The sequence below is a fragment of the Manacus candei genome, unplaced genomic scaffold (assembly GCF_025592945.1).
Source record: "Manacus candei isolate 608988 ecotype Guabito, Panama unplaced genomic scaffold, ASM2559294v1 h1tg000018l, whole genome shotgun sequence".
NCBI classification, from domain to species: Eukaryota; Metazoa; Chordata; class Aves; order Passeriformes; family Pipridae; genus Manacus; species Manacus candei.
Window position 1 is genome coordinate 3398641 of NW_026138066.1, and position 21703 is coordinate 3420343.

The 21703-nt window shown below is 38.7% G+C and overlaps 1 protein-coding gene across 5 annotated transcripts in view; it reads left to right on the plus strand.

The window, feature by feature from the left end:
• Positions 1–771: 771 nt before the first annotated feature.
• ANO4 (anoctamin 4) overlaps positions 772–21703 on the plus strand; it is a 165976-nt gene continuing 145044 nt past the window's right edge. For 3 of the 5 annotated variants that reach the window (XM_051784858.1, XM_051784859.1, XM_051784860.1), the window contains exon 1: positions 773–1378. The gene's annotated coding sequence lies outside the window, so the exon portion shown is untranslated. Of the gene's footprint in view, positions 1379–21703 lie in introns of all 5 variants that reach the window. The other 2 variants (XM_051784856.1, XM_051784855.1) reach the window with 1 other exon arrangement.

The window sequence follows — 21703 nt, forward strand, 5'->3', positions numbered from 1 at the left end:
TAAAGCAGAAATTCAGGACTGACTGTTCTAAAAATGTTTTGTCCACTGGCAGAGTGTCTGTTTTAAGTAAACACAAATTTCCATGCTGTATTTAAGTTTCCTCCACTGTGGACTGCATTATGCAGTACGACCAGAAGAATTTCTCCCTCATAGTTAAATGCAGGCTTTTGTATTTTAGAATCAGGAACACCCCCTGGAAGTTACAGTGTTTGGCAGCTTTAATTCTGTCTGAATCACTTTTCTGTGTGAATTGGTTCATTGGGTTAAATGCCATGGAAATGTTTGTCTTCAGATCCTGGCTACCCTTATTGTAAATTAAGTTCAGGTATGTTGTTTTTTTTCCCCCCTCTTTTTTCTGGTGACAAACAGTATAATAGATAGCAGCACAAACATTTAATCCACTTGTCATCTTGACAGATGGGGGGAGAGGAACCTTGATTGTGTATTCTCTGTGGATGTGGTGTCATCAGGGGTCTGTGATGCCACGTCAAAACCAGCACGCTCTCTAACAAAGCAGTTTAAAATAGTGGGACTGTGCTGTAAAATATCTTACAGACTTCTTTTTCCTTCAGAAAGAAACCTTTAAAGAGGAAGCAATGGTTAATATAAGTTTTATACAGGGAACATACCAGATAATAAAATTGCAAGTTAAACGCTGCTGATACTTAAACCTCCAAACTTTTCTTACCTTTGTACTATTGCACAGATGTAGCAAACAGCCTGTCAGCACAGCAACCCAAAAGAGCTTATCATTTTCTAAGCATTGCTGCTTGGGGGAGCAGACACAGTGCGTGAAGGCAGTTTGTTTGCATGTGCTAAAGAAATCCTTGCCGGGGTTAAGAAGCAGCTTAGCCCCTCAGTGATCTGGTGCAAGCCAGGACTGTGCTGGCGACTGACGCGCCGGGCTGCCCTGCGTTGGACAACTGTCACGCTGCCACCACTCAGTTCCTCTGATTGGGTACTCGCAGCGACTGATTAAAAATGCTGATGCCGTTTCTGTGATCCTTTCCACTTGGAGGAGAAATCTCTTATGCCCACCCCCAAGCCCACCTCTAGGATGTAAGTAATGGTGAAAAGATGAAGATGAAAACAGTGCGGTGTGAGTGACTGGAAATCCAGCAGTCTGGTTTAGCTGCAGTGTTATGTAGGAGTCGTCTTCAGACTTCTTACCTTTGGTTTTTCAGCACAAACTGCTTGCAGGTTTTTGAAGGCTGTGAAAGGACCTACCGTTTTTGTGTTACTGTTTTCTGTGTATCATCATATCACCTTGCTTTTTCCCTGGACAACTGTGTTCAGAGCTTCATGTGGAAATCTTTCTATTGAAGAGAGATAAAAAGGATCCTTAATCTGATTCTCTTTGGATCTTTCTATTTTTATGGTAAGTGCCAGCATATATTGGCTGAGCATAGCTTCTTTGCTGCAGTGCTCGTGCTCTCTCCCTCTCTCTCTCTCCCTCCCCCCTTCCCATCTGTTTTTCTCCCCCTATATTCTTAGATAAGCCTCGTGACCTTCACTTAATATCTCATCATAATTTTCAGCATCTTGATAACAGATGCTGGCTAAGTAAAATACAAGTTTTCTCTTTATTTTGCTCTTTCCCTTCTCTGACCCGGAGCTCTGAAGTATTGATTGCAAGCTGAGTACTGCCTCTTTGTCCTTGAAACGGGAGGCTTGAGCATTGCTCCTGATTGCCTGTGGCAGCAATGGGATACAGTTCTGGGGAACTGCAACAGAGATTGCTTAAAGGTGATTGACTCATTTCTCTAGGTCTGTACCCTCACACTGGAAGGGCACAGAAATCCCCTGCTTGTCTGACCATCTAGAAAACTCTGAAGCCCCTCAATGTTCAAGTGCAGGCATACATGTGGTTTGAACCTGTATTTGCTATCATTGGCATGGAACAGGTTGGCTCTTTCAGCATTTTCAATATAAGCATGTGTCATCAGGTGTTTGTAAGTCGGACCTTTTGTATCTTACGAGTGTATACGGGCTGGGACAAGAAGTTACAGAATAGACAACCTAATAACCCTCGTCCCTCTCCGGTCGATACGGCTGCAAATTCTTAGCTTTTTGAAGTGCTTTTACATTTCTGCAGTAGGAAAGAAGTGGATTTAGATGCCTGAAAATCTGTGCTGGCTTAATTTGTGCTCTAAGCTATTTTAACAGCTCTGATTTTCTAAATAGGAAAGGTTGTTATTTAGACCACAGTAAACTGTGCCCTTAGCTTTTTTTTTTTTTTTCCTAGTTTGTTGCGAGATTTAAAGTAAACGCAAATATACAATTTCTGGTAGACAGATATCTTCCTTTGCTTTTGGTATGAGACAAATGCAAAAGTATTTCTTTTAACTTAAATGTGTTTCATGCTGTGAATCCATTATGTGGATTGACTATGCATAGCCCTTACACACTGCAGGAATAATAAAGACTCTGCTACCTCTTCAGAGGTCTGCTGAAGGCACAGATATAACACTGGCTCAAACTCCTCACAGGGTGGTCTGACTTCAAGGGAGGGCAAAGAGGCGATGTGCTCTTATACCTTTGTTTTACTGAGGTAGGATAAGAATAAAGCTTTTGCTCTGTCTCTGCATTGCCTTTTCTGGGTTTAAGCAAGAGATATGCTGATGTCTGGGAATTGTTTTCTTTGTTTAATGTAGCTTACATTGTGGGTTAATAAAACAATTTTGTTCCTTATTTATCCTGTAATTCAGAGAGTTTTGCTTACATAAGCTGATTAGTTCAACAGAGTTTGTGTACCTCCTTTCCCCTCCCAAATGAGTAAAAACTTTAAAACACTGCTGTTATTTTCACTACCCTTCATTTCTTTTCTGTACTTGGATGTAACGTCTGGTTGTATTGATAGGCATGTAGGAGTGTGATGGACAAGGGAGGAACCCAGGTCAGGCAATTGCAAGAGGCACTGGTGGGAGGAGGAGGCTTACATGGATCTGCAGGTAGGGGACTTCATGGTGCAGTGAGGTACCTGCTGCATTGGCTTCATAAAAAACCATAGTGGCCAGCACGTAGCCCAGATATCAGTGGTCCAAGTCATCTCCCCAGTCAGATCACACATTTTGACATCACGTAGTACCCATTGGTGCAGCTGATCCTGAGCCTTGTTTCCCTTCTAACTGATGCGGTGAGAGCATGCTGCAGACCTGCCTCCCTCCTGCTCTAATATGGAGCAGGTCTGTTCTGGCAACTGTGCAGCTCAAGGAACTGTTTAAAAACATTTACTTCTAGAGCAGTCCTCCATACTGCCTACTACAGAAGGGCTTTAGCACTATGTCAGGTGTATGTGTAATTTATTTTTTTTAAATCAGTCACAAAGGTGCCTGAGTTCATTCTCTTCCAGCTTCAGTGAGTGCTCACATAATGACAGCAGCAAAGAAACTTTTTGCTGTGGAAGGAGACCAACAGAGTTCTTGGTAACACACATGGGGAAGCAGTCCTGAGTCCTTGAAGGTTGTGACATTGCCTTGGAGAAACTGGACTTAGGCTTTTCTTGATTAAATGTAGCAAGTAATCGTGTGTGTGCATTGCACTTGGAACTGTTTATTTTGTTCCATATAAAATGATTGTAAATTTAAAAAACAAGAGGGTTTTCGAAATATATGCACAACCTAAATAATTCTGAAGATCACAGAGTTAAGTATCAGACAACATCTTTTCATTTTTATAAATATTATTGTAAAATCAGCTATTCCTGTGCCTTAAAGTAATCTACATTCTTAAATCACATTTACTCAAAAGTACTGTTTTCACTTAAAAATTACTAATGTTTAAGTAAGATTATCTAGCAAAGGCTAATTTTTAACCTAAACACATAATCATGTCTGTCTTTTCCAATAAAATTTTAGAAGCCGAAGTGCATAATGTAATGTGCTTTCTCAATAACCTTGAGGCTAAAGGAAGGGAGGAAAAAGATCCTGAAGTATTTTCTCTGGTTTAAACTGCATGAACTTGCAATGGGATGCTTACATTTGGAACCTGACATCTGTGTACTGCAACTGAGAAGTCTATGCATCTAAAATCCTTTCCAGCACATCCTGTTGCAGGCTAAGGGCTTGAAAAATAAAGATACAATCCTCTGTAAAAGCCTTGGGAGATGGAGTGAAATTCCCCAAATTACACGAAATTCAAGTAGGTAGATATGCAGTTCACTTCTTGGGAATTCTATGAATGCCCTAAAAGGAAATGCATGCATAGTGCTTCCTTGTTTCACAGCATAGTGTCATGTTAATTCCTTTGCAGGATGGCTGAAGACTGCATAGAAAACAACTGCAGGGGAAAAAAAAAAAAGCTCTATTCCTTAGCCAACCAATATCACCCAATGGTCTGATGAAGTCACTGCATTTTTTTTTTTTGACTGTGTATGTTCAATATGCATTCTTCACTCTACTTGTCTGTAGAAGCAAGTCCTTTGAAGTTTTATGCTCCACAAATGTTCAACCATATACATCTAGATTGTCAATATAAATGGGTATGTTTTTACAGAAAGCTTGCTCATTTATCCATACTGCTTCAATAATTTTATACTTTCCATCTGCTCATATCCTTTCTGACAAAAGCAATACAGGCTGAAGAATGCAGGCAGTAGACTAGCCATGCCCCAACTTCCCTCTCTGCCCCAGACTGCAGAGCAATACCGGGATATGCACAATGCAGAGCTGAAGTCATCAGTACCAGGCAGTGCTCTGGCTAGTCATTTTTTCAAAGTTCTTTATGAAAAGAGTTTACAAATATTTTCAAAGGTAATGTGGTACCCTGTATTTTAACAAGGCACATGTAATTGTAAGTTACAGTATACATATTCTATTCATATATTGCATGTTATATTAACTGTGGTTTTACTTGGCTTTCTTCCTACATACTGACCCATGAATGAGCACATATGGATAATCCAAAGGTGACTGCAACTTCTAGACTTTCTCTGTTATTCATAGAGCTAATTTTTAAGGTGTTCCTAAACACAGAATCTCACTTTGTCTGCAGATTTTGTCCAGGATGATTTTGTCCAGGACTTTATAGCTCTAATATTGCAAATTTTAACAATCTGTCTCCATACATCTTGAGACTTTAGCAGGTGAGCTCTCTTCAGTCCAGTTGCTACTTTCACAGTTCGTGGATGTCTGGAAATCCTGTGTGTGAACACTGGGGCACATAATCTGTCACAAGTTTAGTGCTTTTGGAAAGCATTAGGCAAGGTGTTTGTGTGCTACATTTTTTCTCTGTATCTGTGGGGAAGGATTAGCTTTAAGGCATTGTTATATGGGTCTTGTGTCTCCTGTGTCTGCTGTGCGTGTGCTGCCCTTTACGCCTGTCATATCTCAGGAGGGGATTGCATTTTCTGTATTTATACAACTGCATAGTGCTTGTGTAGATCTGTCTGATTCCTCATGGAAACTGGCATTTTAGTTCATGTTGTGCAGATTTGCTCTTGTATAATTTCTGCATAGGAAATACTGGACAATAAAGCAAGAGTTCTTCGGTATGTTAAAGAACTTTCTCCTACAACAGTCACAAATATGTTCCACACTCAACGTGGTAACAGTGGAACAGCATTAGGCCTGCTTGCCTTAAGAAATATTGAAGGTTTGAAGCGTTCCTGAGGGACCAGTCTTTCTTTAGCACCTGAACATAAAATGTAATGAAACATTTCAAAGGCAAAATGTTTATTTTCTTGCAATTGTAGAAACATTTTTAGTCTTTTCTGGTGGAAGATGTAAAGAAGGCAAAACTCTATCCTAAACTGACCTAACCAAGGTTAAGTGTTCACATTCTGCTAATGTGACATTATTAGAATCAAGAACTTTACATTATTCTGTTTGCAGTATAAAGGGAAATAATAATCTGGTTTAGAATTATGGGTTATTTTCTCAGTATCCCAGTGGAAGAGATCTTTGCATTGGAGCAGGTAATTTCAGCAGCAAGTGTTTCAATCTTTATGAATAACAACACTGAACAGGATGAGTATCACTGAAGCTGCAATCAGATCCCCAAATAGGGAAGCTAATGGTGTACAGCTTTCTTCATGTGGATAGATTTTACTCTAGGAGAACACAAATCTGAAAAAATGTTTTCAGAAAAAGCCTCATTTTCCGAAGAGCTGTATGTAGATGCTAATAATGCTGCAACACCAGTCTCTCAAAATAGTTTCCCTTTACCACCTCACGAGGAGATACAGCAAGCACACCTCAAAGTGGACCTCCAAATCCAGCTCTGATAGAAGACTAGTTCCCACCAGATGGTGAAATTTGAACATGAGTTTAGAGATTTTCAGACTGGGCATTTGCAATCTGATTGTCCAAAGGCAGGCTGTTCAAAACTTTTGCACAACTCGGTTCCTCAAAAAGCCCATACTACCCATAAATAAATATTTTTAAAAGCTAAACCAAATTAATTCTGAATGCATTCCCTGAAAAGAGTATTGGTGTTACCTCTTTGTTGTTTCATGTCAAGACCTGAGCTATCAAGTCATCTATGTGAGATTAGACACATCTGGCATCATAACAAGAACCTTTTTCAAACAGTTGATATTCAGATGACACCAGTCAGGATTAAAGACATGGCCAGGATTAAAGACACATCATGCTGGCTGAAAGGGTGTTCTAAGATTCCAGGATTATGAAGGTATTGATGTTGATTGTAGGAGATGGGCTCCTCATGCTCTCTGCACAGGTAGAATACCAGAAGTTTGCACTTCTAGAGGGTGATTTGAAACATGTCTAAGAGAGATGTCCCAAATATTCTTTAGGAGCCTATCGCTGTTTAATAGAAAGATAGAAAGAGTAGACTTCTGTATAATTTATCTGTAGGGTTTATGTAACTACTGCTGGGAGATTGTTAAAATAGATGCCCATTTCAGAATAGCTTCTTTAACTAACTCTATTTGCTCTTGTTATAGCAGCCTGCAGTATTGACAATAATTTTTTATTTTATATGGTGCTTACAGCCTTCAAATATAGAATAATGATTCTACCTCCCTTCATTTTTGGAGGAGGAAGTTAATTAACAAAATCGCTTGAGAAAAGAAAGACAGAATCTCCTTTGAGCCAGTTTTCTAAACAGAAAAGCTAACCTAGTGATTAGCTGTCTTGGATCACCAGGAGATATATTTCCATTTTTTGACGGAAGAGTTTTTCATTAAAATTGAGCATAATACTTTATACATGATGTATTAGACCACCAGACTTTTTCTAAATGAGCTTGATACTTCTGGGAGAATCACTTTCTATAAAATGTCAACTGAAATCCAGAGCTTTGTGAAGTCCATTGTGTCCATGTGTCCTGGCAGACATGCAACCTCTCTACATGTTGTTCATCTCTCCTCCAGGCTCAATTAAGTTCTTTTCTTGTTTGTGCTCCGTGTCACTGTCTCTTTCACTGTTTTCCCTTAACGTACTTTTTTGTCTTTTCACATATTGATTTTCCTTCACTTTTTTCTTAGTTTTGGTTTTCTCTTGTTGGTTATTCTTTGTTCTTCATATCTGTGTTAGGTTTGTTGCTTGGGTGTTGGTTTTTTTTCATACTTGTTTTCCTCTTAAATTCGTTTGATTGGTTGGTTGTTTTTTTGGTGGTTTGGTTTGGTTTGGTTGGTTTGGTTTGGGTTTTTTTTGGTTGAGAGGGGGCTGTTGCTTTTTGTTTTGTTTTGCTTTAACCATAATACTTGCTATCCTATGCTGTGTTTCATCTAGGCAGAGCACTGCTTACTCTGATTCAGTGCCTCAGGAAAAGCAAATATTGTCTTTTCTAAATTAAGAGCTTGGGCTGTAGTCCCAATATATTAGGCAGCGTGCATGGAAAAATGGAGAATAGGAGGCAATGATAAACAGGTTTAGCAGGACAAAAGGGCTGGAACCTAAGAACCAAGTGAAATGTCAGCCTTGTTAGCATAAACACTCTTTTTCTTAATGTGGTAGGAAAATAGGATATTCTGTAGTTGTGGAATCTGAGATCAAAGAACATAACGAGGAATTAGGCAGGTGATACTGATCTGAGTTGTTTCAACCTCTGTGCAGTTTCATGCAGGCAACACTGTTTCAGTTTATGCTTAATGTTTTTGACAGTATTGCCACTAAAATTCTTTATTTTAGATGAGAAGGAGAAAATTAGTTAAGTTCAGTGCTTCTCTACCCTCAGGAGAAGGAAAAGAATTACCTCTTTTAATTGCTTATTGTCCTTTGTTCCCATAGAAACATCTCAAGCATTTGATTTTTCTAACCTGTCATTTGGACAAACACTTCCAGAATTAGATTGAGGGAAATTCCTGATCCAATTTAAATTAAATTTGGGGCAGTCAAGTTTCTACCCATAAACTTATTTTTGTTTTATATGATGCTGGGTGTTGCTAATAATGCTGGGTGTTGCTCTGTCTCTTTATGTTGACCACAGGATCATCTTAAACATAAGAAGTTCTTTCTAGCTGGTGACACTGAAATTGCTGTTGAGCCATAAACAGAACTTCCTTATCTTCCTTTATAATCTAGAATTTTTGATGTAGAAATGCCTTGACAAAAGATTGGATAACCTTCTACTTCATCATGCTTCATGAACTTTACTTGGTTTACATTTCTAGTAATAATAGACTCTGAACTGTTCTGATTAATACATTACAGTATAATTCTGACGATGCAAACAAGTTTTGTAAAGTCTACATCAGTACTCAGTGTTCCATGGTGAAGCTGTTACTGCAACTTATCATTGCACTGTTTTCAGATGGAACAGTTCTCCAAAAAAATGTATGTATTCTTATATGGGAAAAATACTGCTTTATTTTCTTTTTTACCTAAAACTCAACGTGACTCAATCATTTTGTGATTAGTACATTATGTTGCCATACCACAACCTAGTATATTTGAGACAAAATTTAGGTCTAAATTATCCAGTTACTTTCTGTAAAACTCAATCAGACCGTCATTCAAGTAACTCTTTCTCTGCAGTTTTAATTCTGCCTCTAATTTTTCAGCTTCTATCTCTGATCTTATTTCTTACAATTCTCCATTCTGCACTTCTGCTTCTGGCTGGACCTCTTGTCCTTTGATTCTCTTCCAGGCTCTGTTCCATTCCCCATGCAGCATTTCTCTTTCTGCTCTTTCTGTTCTTTACCTGCTCCTCAAGGCTATTTTCTGTGCCCAGGTGTCCCACTCAGGTACTCAGTCCTAATCTGTGAAAAAGTGTGCTCAGATCACTGAGCTGTGGTACTCCAGCAGTGCTTGTTGCACATGTCAGCATTCTTTGCAATAGCAATAAAATTGTCTATGAATTGTTAGTGAAACAATGCAATGGGGGTTTAAAGGTGACATTGCAATGCAGAAGTGGGGTCTCAGGTTTCAATATGATAATCTTGTTTCCTGTCCTTAAGGTACATTGATCAAATTGAAATTTAATATATGTTGCAGTGAGGAGGGATGACAGGCCTGTGTTTATGTTGATGCTCCTCGTCTGAGATTCGCTGCTAAATCGTATCATCTCTGCTCATAAGTTATGTTGAGAAGGGAGATAATGAGGAAGACAGGTTCAGGATATGTACTTCAGTCTCAAGAGGGAGAAGAGGAGAGACGTGGCACAGATCTACTGATTTTTTTTTTTTGACATTTTGCCTCAGGATCAGGTTGTGATGAAAGAAACTTTTGTGTCTGGGAACTACTATGTGCTTTCAGCTATCATGTGATAGCATCGCAATTATAGCACAGGAACTTGTTCATTGTCAAATATTTAAGTGTCTCACTCGAGATCATACAGAAATGTATATTTTGGTCGAACCCAGGACTCTTGAAACCTGAGCCAGTACCCTGCCCATCCCAGGCTAGCCTTTTTTCCCACAGTGATGGTATAGGGGAAATGGAAATTCTGATACTACACTAGCTACAGTAAGCTACATTCAAACACATAAGGTCAAGAAGAAAACATTGAATCTTCTAGGTTCTAATGCAGGTAAAAGTCCTCAGAGAAGTTTTAACAAAGAAAAAAATATCATATTGTTACAAAATGTGGAGTAATATTCAGGATACTTACTAAATAACTTTGATAACATTGCAGCTTGTCATTGACTGTCTAAAAATTCCCAGTTGTCTGTTTTCCAGGACATACCATGAAGACTGGTTAGTTTTTTATGTGCTCTGATTGCAGTACACTCCAGGCTAAGTAACTTGCAATTGATGTGGTGTTTCTCCTTCACTGTTGTCAAACATATGTTCTCTTTTCTGTATAGACTCCAGGGGAAAAACATGTTCTGAGGCCATACTGTTAGCACTTACATTTTTTTGAATGGCATTTTTAGAAACATCTGTGAGTCTGTCAATCAGTTTTAAACTCTGGTATGGCTCTGTGAGTACTTCATTGCATTCTTGGGTATTAGCACTGCTAGTTTGATTTTGTTGAAAGCCATGGGAGGATGAAGGTTTGAGCATTTAAAAATTATTAAATGACAGAATTTTGGTTCCCTGTATTTATGTGTTATCCTGAGACTTTGCTAACATGTTCACATGCAGTTTTCACTGAATTAGCTTTGTTTCTTTTTATTTTCCTTGTGAAATATTTCATTCTGTTTCATAGTTAGTGTCTATGATCCAAACCAGGCTCCAAACAAAAACCAAAACAAGTAGTTCTTGTTATTTGTATTTTTATGGCAATCACCACAACTTCTGCTAATGTCCAGATGGCAAATAATTATTCTTCATGGAAACTGTGAGTTGAGATGATATTATTTCCCTCGCCAATATTGTCTGTTCTTATTACTTTGTAGATAAAGAGCTGAGATTTTTGGTGTGAAAGGGAGAAACACTTATCAGCTTAGGATCCTGAATGTGAAACGTCAAGGGCATGATTTTTTTCCATACTTTAGTACATTATGGAATTTCATATAATCAAAATAAGCCTCAGTGGACACTGACTGCATCTTTGAATGCCATAACTTTGATTAATCAGGTGTTCTCGGTGCTTGGACAGTGACATACACCCACTGAAGTCACTTCCTTAGCAGCACTGAAGGCAGAGGTGGACATGCAATCAACCTTAAATTAAAAATGAAATTCTTTGAACCTGATACCAACATTTGTCTTCATGCAGTTTCAAACTGTGTATCTGTACAGTTTTCCCTGTGCATGGAGGTGGAGCAGATGCCAGGTGGAGCTGATTCCTATTGCAGAAGTGTCCACCCTAAGTGCACACTGAGGGTGAAAAATTCTGTGTGGTCTGGAGTTAAAACCCATATCATATTGCATAAGCACAGAAGTGCTGAGCGTATTTCACAGATGCAGCCTTAATCCTAGCACTTCTTAGGCACTTGATACTGCAAACTCAACAGCCTTCAGATGTAGTTGTATTGTATGGCAACACCCAAATATTTTAAAAGACTATATAAAATCCAGAATTTTCATCCTCTGATATTGACAAAAACATTGGCTGTATATGTAGGACAGCTATTTGAGAGGTTCAATTTTCTTCTTCCTGGTCTTGAGCATAGTGGGGAGTCAGCTTGGTAGCCACACCTGTCATTCCAGAGCTGGTAGACCATCCAGAAGGGGAAAGTGCATCTTTTGCTATAAAGCTCTCTAATCTGTGGAGGGTAGTTTAGTGGAACAAAGTGTCTTCTACCTCCACAGACCTTTCTATCTTGCCATTAGGGTAATTGGTCCTTCTTCATCATGTGGTGTAACTGCTAGCCATGGGAACCCAGGAGAGCAGATCTCTTCTACCATCACAGTGACCCCATTGAGCTATAAAAGGGGCAAATGCAGGGAAGAAAAGCACCACATCTATTGCTGAGAAAAAAAAAGATTAGGCAGCCTATAACTTTAGGTAATCTTTTTTTTTTACAGTAATAACTATCTGTCATGGATAGATGGATAGATATTGATAGCACACAACTTCAAAATTGACTAGTGCTTTTCTGTAGCCAAGATTTTCCAAAGTGGCCTGAAACATTTAATGTTCTCCCTCTGAATTTCCAGCAAAGTTGCTTTTAAATTTACCAGAACAGATGTCCCAAGAAAGAAATGGCATTTCAAATTTTGAGGCAGCTGTGTTTGTATGTGTGTGGCTAGTGATTTTATAGCATATTCACTGATGTGGTTAATACTTTAAAGCTGCTTTTTAAAAAGAAAAATCAATGTTGATTAGCTATTATCCGAGCACAAATTCCATCTTTACAGTTTCGGTGTTATAAGTAAATCCAATTAAATTGTGAAAGTGTTTTCATTCCACCTCATTAACATAGTTTTTAGTAAAAGACTTAATACAAATAGTAAAATTGCAAGTGATCAAGTAAAAAAAAAATTCAAAAATCTTATTCTATCCTAAGTGTCATGAATAAAGCAACTAATACTTTGCTGATGTGTCTTGTTCCAGAAACTTTGCCAGCATCTGACCAGTGAGTTAAGGTTATAGGAATGTAGATTTTCAATCAGCAATGCCCACTAAATGCTACTGGAGGATTTAGCAGGAAGATGTCACAGAATGGCACCCTACAATGCCTGTGGCTTTGTGGTAGTTTGTCACCTGCATTTTGCTGTCCCAGGGAAAGAACAAGAATTGCGTTTAATACATAATCCCAGGAAAGTGCCTGACCCTGTCTCTCTGTTGGGCTTCAGTATACACCTTACTGTGACTTCAGCTGAAGGAAAACCATGAATTAATTTTTCGTGCTTTACAATAATTTCTTTTGAATGGATGCAACAGTGGAAATATCATGGGCTTAATATAATCTGAAGCCAAAGAGAATTGCAGAGCTCAGGAAACAGTATTAGGGATATTTCTTCAACCATTGTTTATCACTTAAAAGTGTAATTTGAATGCATCATTTAAATGTTTTTACATTTAATCACACTTACAATTGTATGCTAAAAATACTGATGCTCAGAAGGTGGAGGGAGCCAATTGCATAAATAGAAGCAGGGAGAGCAAGATGGTAGGTTTACCTACCTATATGGCAGTTTTAAGGAAGCAAACACCCAATTCTGTGTCGAGGAAATAAGAGACTTATTGATTTCCATTAAAGGATGCATAAAATGCTTGTTTTCCCACACCGTTGCCTTTCAGCATAAGCAGGCACTTATTAAGTGATCTAGAACAAACCAGATTTGCAACCTTCAATAACTAAGCAAAGGGCCACTTTTGTGTTGAATTTCATGCTTTGTGAAAGTCTGGAAAAGTTTTTCCTTTCTTTTCTTATGAAAAGCCTGTCATTCCACTAATAGTATACCCTGCTAACTGTCAGATGCTGAGCACTTTGGTACAGTGTTAATCCTCTGGGCTTAGTGTTGCCATTTTGCTGAGCAAGCTCAGACTACATGGGCGATAAAATAATTCAGAGATAGGTGCTTTCAGTAAATGGAGTTCTGCAAGAGACATTGCAGATCTTCTGATCTTGTATCAGTAGGAATTGATGTAATTGAAAATCTTTGAAAAAGTGATACAGAGTCCAGCACTGCAGTTTTTCAGGAAATCAACTAAGTAAAAATGCATTTTCATTCTGCTCTTGCAAAAGTAGTGCCTAGCTATGGCAGAAGCTGTTGCTTATCTGTATTCAACAACATCCCAGTAGCTGGAATTTGCAGCATAACAGTGATACCCGTCCAGTTGATTTTAGAATAAATTGACCAAAAAAAATTTTTAAAAATTCAAAGCCTAGTCCGGTGTAATATTTTTGATTTTAGTCATATCTTCCTTAATGGACTGATATCAGTTTTTATAAATCACAACATATTATTGTGAAAGTTTTACTAAATGATCTCTACAAATAACAGTAGCAGGGAATGAGTGAGAGCAAATGAGGTTTGTCCAGTTCCTACTTGTCACATTAAAAGCACCCTAGTTTCATACTTCTGCTTAATTTGTCTGCTTCATACAAAGATAGTAAGAATTGAGAGGAGATTTTTGATTTTTGTGCAAGCATGTGATGTCTAGCACCTGGGATTCTGGCCTACTAAATCTTGTTGGGAACCAAATAAAGTTTTGTTCCCTGTGCAGATCTCTAAACTCCTAATATTTTTTAGTCTGTTTTGGGTAATGTCAAAATTCTGACATTCCTTGCTGAAAGTCCCATATAATACCAAGGTCAGCACAGTAGCCTGTGCAGTGGGGACAGGGATCAAACCACTCTGTGTCTGGATTTGATGATTGACGTTCGGCTTAAGTAGAAATTCTTTGTGGAGCTGAGACATGAAACATCTCCTAATTTTATGCAATTTTTTTACTAATTCTGATTTCTGGTATTTGAAGAGGAATGCTGCTGCTAATGCAGGAGAAGTGAATGGCAGTAACAAGTGGAAGTGTGGACAAGGAGCAGCAGGGTTAAGAATTCTCTCAGCACAGTTTGCAGTTTCTGAGCAGCACAGATATATGGAACTTGCTGCTCGGTCTTCATGAGGATGTTCAAGAAATCAGGTATATGGGAAACAGGCAGAATTGGTTTTTTTTCTCTTGCCCACACTGAGAGGGTAACTGAGAGGGGTTGTTAGCTAGCAGTTATTCATGGTGATGATTTAGTCTCACTCCATAGGTCAGTCCAGCTTCCTGGAGACTCTAGGACTCCTGGTTTAAGGAGCAACTCAGTCACCTGGACAGCCCTAGAGGCAGGACACTTTCTCATCCGTGCAATCATAGTCTGCATGGAGCGGTTACCTGCTGTGGAGATAGAACATGAGGCTACAAAATTCAGGACTGTGCTTTTTTGTGTTTAAATAGACTTTTATATTCCTCAGGATTAAAAAATAAAGGGATAGTGGGGAGGTTTTTTTCCCCCTTCTCTTCTTTAGAAAGAAACATGTTTTATTTTAAAGGGGAAACGAAAGTAGAAAACAATGAACTAGGTTAGGAAGCATGTTTTAACACAACATTTGCACAGAAAAGTTGCAGAAGTGTGAATGAGGATTGGATGTAGTTTAATGAAACTTGCATTTTTTCACTGCTGTAAAGCTCTAGCTTTTCCTTGAGGTATGTTTTTCTCTTTCAGAACCAAACTCAAGTCAGTGCAGAAAAATAATTAGGTAATTACAGTCAAATAAATGGTCTAAATCTTCACATTATGATCACAGAAGACCTATGGATTTTATGGGCTCCAAATTCTACATTGAGTTTGAAGGCTAGATTACTAGAAATTAACAATTCCTTGCTTAAAGTTTATGGAATGATCATCTAAGAAAAGAAAAAATTAGATGCTCTTTTACTTTATTAGTCTTATTTCAGGATCATTAGATAGAAGTTGCCCTGAATTAACGAACAGTTTAATTTGACAATTAATTTTTATTGCGAGACATTCACTTGCAGACAAAAAGAGCTCCTTTATTCTAGCTAGCTGAATCCCTGGATGTGTATGTGTTGGTCATTGGAGATAAAGACCTTGACAATTTTGTTCACACACTGCTAACTTCATTCAGTTGTCCTCTGTATCATGGTGTGCAACCTATGCTATGAATTTAAACAGAGAAGAGCAGTTATTCTGTTTCCTATGGACCAAAACCTGTGTGCTTCCAGATTCCTAAAGAAAACTAATCTTAAAACTTTTCATCCAGTCCTAGCTCTTGGGCACTTTCACAGCTAAAAGGGACACAGCTTCAGTGGACTTAAGTCAGCACACTTTTACTGCACAAACCTCAGGTGTTTATGTTCAGAGATGATCTGATTTAGCCCATAATTGTTCTCGTTGCAGCTTCCAGGAGATTAAAATGGGGCAACGCTTAATTCAGGATTGAAGTGGGGAGTGTTTCTTGCCATGGTTACATGTGTGACCTTGTAACAGTAGGGTCTGTGAGGAAATCAGAAACAAACAGAAAAGATGATTCTACCATAGCATGAAACTGAGAAGAAAGAGGTTCATCTCTGGAGATATTGATGCTGACCATGCTTAGTTGGGACAGTCCTAACAGTTGCTGACAGCCCACAGGTGAAGCTACCTTAGCAAGCGAAAAAGCACCATTCAGACTTGGGCTCAGTGCTGATTTGTTCCTGTGCAAACATAAATTAATTTGAACAGAATTTAAGTATTATCACAAGGAAGCTAGGCTCTTTTAATTTTTTTTTTTCCCATAGCCATTATTCAACATTATTCAAAACAAGGTTTGGATTGTATCTCTCACTTCATTTAGCATTTTCATTTTTGTACTGTCAGGTGTAAAAATAAACACATGGGGCAAACCTGACACTAAAAAACTGTGATAAACCCAATAAACAAAAAACATTTTCTTCCCATAAACATCTTAAAGTATCTGCAGAAGACTTACACATTTTTATATATCTGCTTATGCAGTGAATAAACTAAAACAAGCGAGAGAAGTGGAAGACAGCTATAGAGTTTTTAAAAATACTGAAATCCCACACCATGACCTTATCACAATCATAACAAGATAGTATAAGAAATATAAAATATGAGTTCTAGTTTCAAGACAAAGGGTCTTAAGAATTGTTTAAATTAATGTTTTTTAAAATCTAGATTAGGTGAGTTGTAGTCCTCTAACATTTCACAAAGCACTTCTGATGAAAACTGCTTTTTTTCAAACTTCTCTCTTTGACTTTAAGAAATAATTTGGGGTGATAATTTTGAAAGAAATTTCCCATGTATATGATGTTGGTTTGCAACTTTCCAAAGAAAGAGAAAACAAAATATTAAATTTAGGCAAGAAATACAGGTAGCAGTGAAAGAATGTTTGAACTGCTTAATGAAACTCCATGTGAGATGTGTCTAGGATTTTAGAGGGGGATCCTATACCCATTAGGTTGTGATACATGGAACAATCCATGAGTCTGGTCAGTGGGATCCAACAACTGGTTCAGTAAATAGTCTCTTTTTCAGGAATTCATCCTAAGTGTAGCAAGAAACTTATCTGATTTGAATCAGCTTCCAATAGAGCCTGCAGTGTGTGCTTGCTTCTAAAAAGCTGTAGCGCAAACCAACCAGACTCCTTACCCTACTCTTGAAACCCAAATCCAGAGGAGCTGCAGGGACTCTACACAGCCTGCAGACTAGGGGGAAAAAGCACTGGCTTGGTGCAGTTCTGTCCACTTTGATTAACTTGTGTTATATTGAGAGAATTTATTTGAGTTCTGTTATCCAGAGATAATGAACACAGAGACAGTCTACATTTCTGTTTGTTTCATCATCAACTTGGACAAAACTTCACTAATACCACAGTTATACCAAACAGCATGAAACCGTGTTAGTAGCAGCATTATGACAAAACCATCCTAATATTTCTGTAGATACAGGAAGATCCATAAATTTTAAATAGGGGCTTCCTTGGGCTACTTTAATAGAAAGCAAATATTTTCAACCAAATGCACTGTTGGTAGATTTCTTTAGATCAGTTTCACATTACAGTGAGATCAGTATTTGGAACTGTAGTGAATCACTGAGGCTTTTTTTAATTATTTAACTGCTCCTTTATTTAAAATATTTTTTTTCTGGAGAGAAACAGAAAATGAGGTAGTAGGCTGATCTCAGCATAGTATATCTGGAGTATGGGAACCTTTTGTCTGATTCTGCCAGTATTTTGCATTTTGAGTTTTGTTCATATCACTTGGGCCTTGCCTACTACTTTGCTGATTAAGCTCAGTAACAGCCATTACTGTAGCTGCACCAGATCCATATAGGAATGAGCAGCACATATAGGTGAGATGCAGCTTTTCATGTTCATCTTGTGCTGACCCACACTGATAACTAAAGCATAGGCAGCCTTTCATGTCTTATCTTCTTGTGTGTACAATAAAGTTTGTCTTGTGGGAGAGGTTTGAAAGATGGATCAGCCAAAGTTTGGAAACAGAGGATATTTGTTAAAAATTCAAAAGTGTAAATTTGTATTGCAATGTACTTTGGTTCTACATCGAGGGGGAAATAGCAGAAGTTTGTTTAATTTAATTATTATTTAATTACCTGAAATGAATTCACCTGATCAGAGTTTAGCATCTGCAGTGGGCTATGGGAATGAGAATCTGAAGAAGGTCACTGGTGATGAAGCAATATGCAGTGTGCAGATTCAGCACTGTATGCTGTGCTGAGTACAATCCTTGACTTGAAACTGGAGTTTATCACTTCACTTTTAGTGCATTTTAACTTACGTTTGCAAGTGAGTTAGAGAAATGGTCTGCCGTGCTGTCACACCAATGACATCCAAGAACTTCCTGAGCTTCTGATAAAAATAAATTGAAGGTCACTTTTTCAGATCAGCAGGCTTATCTCTAAGCCAGTGTGGTAAACTAAATTGACTGTGTATTTTGCAACAGCAGCAGAAGTTTCAGAAGAGCCGGAGTGTAGTGTCTCATCCACTGATACAAAAATACACATTTGAGAGAACCCTGAGTAAAAGCCATAAGGTTTCCCTGATGTCTTAAAACTAACAAACCTCCAGAAAATGTGGGTTTGGTTTGACTTTCAACTTAATGTCTGAGCTATTCTGACAAGTTCACTCAGTCAGGTGCTGTTTATATCCATATTGTTGCTAACATCTCCATCACTATCCTATTCTTGCTGACGAAGGCTCTGTCTTTGTCATACTTTTGTATTCTGAAGGATATGTCCACTGGCATGAGCAAGCAAAAATGTCTTTTAGAGCTGAAGCCTATTGCTAAAGTGTGAATGGACTCACATTTTTATAAGGAGAAGTATTCAAAGTATTGGTTGAGATTTTCTCAAATTCTGTTTTTGGCTTGGAAGAAGGGTAAAAACAGTCAGAGCAACAGTTTCCAGTTCTTGTACTACCATCTTGATACTTGACGTAGCAGATGTCTCTGCTTCATCAGCACCAGCAAACTGCAAGGTTGCAAGGATTTGTGCCTTCTGCTTTAGCCCATTGCCTTTGCCCAGTCTGTGCAGGGCATAGCACTGGCTACTTTCCTGCCTGCTGAGTGTTCCTCACCGTTGCTGCTGACCTCTGCTTGGCAGCGAGGGCCAAGTTATGTCCTATTTGTACTTTTCAGATGATGTAGAGGGGAAAGAATTGACACTGTGGATTTATGCTTGTTCTGCTGAGGACCATTGCAAAGCCTGACATTTCTGTTAGTTGACAGCACTGATGAAGGGGTTTATTCCACAGGAGAGTGCTGCTACCGTAGGGGCTAATTCAAAACATTTCTTATTAATTTCTCAAAGTCAACTAAAAAATTAACATCATGACTCTTATCAGTGCGTGCACACACAAAAAATAAAATCAGTTGGAATATGGCACAGCTGACTGCTAGCTGATTTCTCTTCGTATGCTTAAAAGGGTGAGCAAAACAAAGGAGCACATTTCCAGCTTCTTGTTGAGTATAACAGATATGATAAACTTCATTTTTGGGTAAGAGTTGATGGTTATTGCATTCATATTTCCGAAACCTTGCTGACCAGCAAAGAAACACTTTCGAAATTTCCAAATAAGGCTTCTCCTCTGGGAAATGATTCCTCTCATGTCAAACATTGATAGGGCAGCAAGAAAAGGGAGTTATGAGCAGTTATGTTTAAATCTTTTTTCCCCAACATTTAGTTATGGAAAAAAACTGTGCTGAAGCTCAGGAAAAATGGTCTGTGATTTTTATCCTCCTACTTTTACTGGTTTGGATGTTTTAATGTGTTGCCCTAGAGATAAAGATGGTTGGAGACATTATGGTAGCATTCACAGTGCAAAGACCAGTTTTCTAAGCCAGTCCACAAAAGTGAGTAGACCTAACAGAGTAGGTAACACCTATGAGTACATGTCAACTGGTTATGGGCACACGTCCACTCGTTCCTGGATTATTATTTTTCTCACTGTTTGGTTGTAGCCTGCCCAAGGCTGGAGGTCACCTTTCTAGTGGTAGATGAGAAACAGACTGGTGTTTTTAATTCTGCTCCACCATGTCTAAACCAAGAACTCAAGAGCTGTCTGAATATTGGCATGATTCTAGAACATCATCTCAATGAACTTGAGCTTTAGTGCTTATACAGCAGTGCTTAGTCTGCGATAGCTTTGATATCACTGGAAATTACTGACAAGAGGGAGGGAGAAATAAAGCATGAGGAAGGCCCATCTATTTCCATCTGGATTTGCAAGTCAACTGTTTTGGGTGGTGTAAGATAACAACTATCCCTTTTGCTTCGTGGGGCATTTGAGCCTACTTATAAGCTCTGGGACTAAATTCTGCAAGCACTTGATAAGGCTTCAATTAAGTGTTCATCTTGCAGCCAAGCACTAAATTACCTGCCTTTCCAGGTCACTAGCTATTTGTTGATTAAGCTCTGATCTCCATTTTGAAAGGATTGCTGTCATTGAAACAACTGCTGTGTCTGGCTGACATAGCACCTTCTCCCATCCCTATGCTCTGCTCAGTTCCAAGAAGGGAAACCACAGGAGCAGGTGAAGAGAGCAGGAAACATTGCTGGGAAATGAGAATCCACCCTCCTGCCTAATTCATTTCCTGGTTCCTCTATGTGTAGTGAGGTGCAAGGAGTCACTTGCATGTAATAAAGCTTGTGCTTGCTCCATAAGTACTGCAGCATGCATAAAATTCTTTTTTCTTAAATATGTTATCACAGAGGCATTACTGTTACTCCTAATTGGCTCGGCCTTGGCCAGTGGCAGGAAGTCTCCTGGAGCCAGCTGGCATTGGCTCCACGGAACAGGGGAAGCTTCCAGCAGCTTCTAACAGAAGCCACCCCTGTAGCCCCACCCCTGCTACCAAAACCCAGCCACAGAAACCCACTACATATGGTTATGTAATACATAGTATGGTTAACATCATACTATGGTGATACTTGAGAAAATAAACCTCTTTTTTAACTCTTTGAGGTGATTAGTTAATTTCCCTGAAGGACAAGGTCTATTATCCCATGTGACATTCATTGTCAGAACTTGGAAAATTGCTAATATGTTGAAGTGATCCAGGACATGTAGAAATTGTTTTATGCTGTTGGCACTGTTGATGCTTTTTTCTCAGTGAGTCCTGCACATTGTCCATTTAATGGATTTAAAATGAGCCAAACCCCTGTTATTGATCCAGTGGCTTCAAGCCAGCAGTTCTTAGTGTTGTCAGAAGTGTAATAATCAAGATAGGAAAGGAGAACAAATAACAGAGAATAGCTCTTATGAACTGTCCTATATTTGCATTAGCTGGCAGGACTCCTTTTACCTGGAGTCTTAGCCCTGGGATTTTTTATTTCCTGCTACCTTGCACTGAGCTGAAAATGCCAACCCAACAAACTCCTGAGTGAGAGACAAAAGGGGTATCCTTTTTCCTCTGAAAATGAACCCCAAGGTGGAATGTGGCCCCTTCCACCCAACCAGCCTTGCAGAGCGCCAGAAAAATGAGGAGACAGTAGTTAATTAGTAGGAACTCAGAATAAGCATTTCTATGCAGAAAGTTATTTTAGGAAGAGCTCTTCTCCCTCAGTAGTAGAGCTCCCATGATGCGCATTTATGAAAGAAATGATTATCCGAAGTCTGTGGGGCTACTTTTATAAGTCTTCAGCTGTGAACCTTTAGGCTGTGCTGCTTATCAACTTCTGTCTAGAAGCTCTTAGACCCGTAGTCAGTCTTGCATTAAGCATTTTGGTTGATTTTGCTTATTACTTAAACATCAAAATGGAACACAGTGCTGTGAACAGGATAAGGTATTCTGTTGCAAGGAATGTGTAGTCTAATTCAGGCACAGTGACGCAGACATATATAATATACATGATAAGGATGCAAATTCAAAGTAATAGAGGTGTCTTGGGAAAAATCAGTGCTGCAGGCTAATTTACTACTTCTGAAGAGCT